Source organism: Phalaenopsis equestris, unplaced genomic scaffold (assembly GCF_001263595.1).
Source record: "Phalaenopsis equestris unplaced genomic scaffold, ASM126359v1 Scaffold000002, whole genome shotgun sequence".
Taxonomy (NCBI): Eukaryota; Viridiplantae; Streptophyta; class Magnoliopsida; order Asparagales; family Orchidaceae; genus Phalaenopsis; species Phalaenopsis equestris.
The window spans coordinates 23416118-23416489 of record NW_018164444.1 but is presented as its reverse complement, the minus strand read 5'-3'; positions in this window follow the sequence as shown (position 1 = coordinate 23416489).

The following is a 372-nucleotide window of genomic DNA, read 5'->3' as shown; positions in this document are numbered from 1 at the left end:
CTCTCCCTAGTGGTGATTATCTACCCCGTCTTCCACCTTCATCCCTCTCCTTACCGCCTGCAGGATTCCCCACGCATCCAAATCAATTGCGGCCATTCCTTTCCCCTGCCCCTGCACCTCTAATTACGGCATACCCAACTGCCCATAGATTCCATATTTACTTCCCACTCTTTTCCCACCCCAAGCACCTGCAAACATCTCTACCGTTCACCCCACAACCTCCCTCACATCCTCCCAGTCTTCTCTACTGTAATCGACATCCCTCCTCTCTCGTGATACCCGACCACCAGCATGTCCGTACCCAGATTTCCGCCAACAACCTCCTCTAACTAGCAACCAACCCCACAATCCCCCCCCAGAAAAATCAAAGTG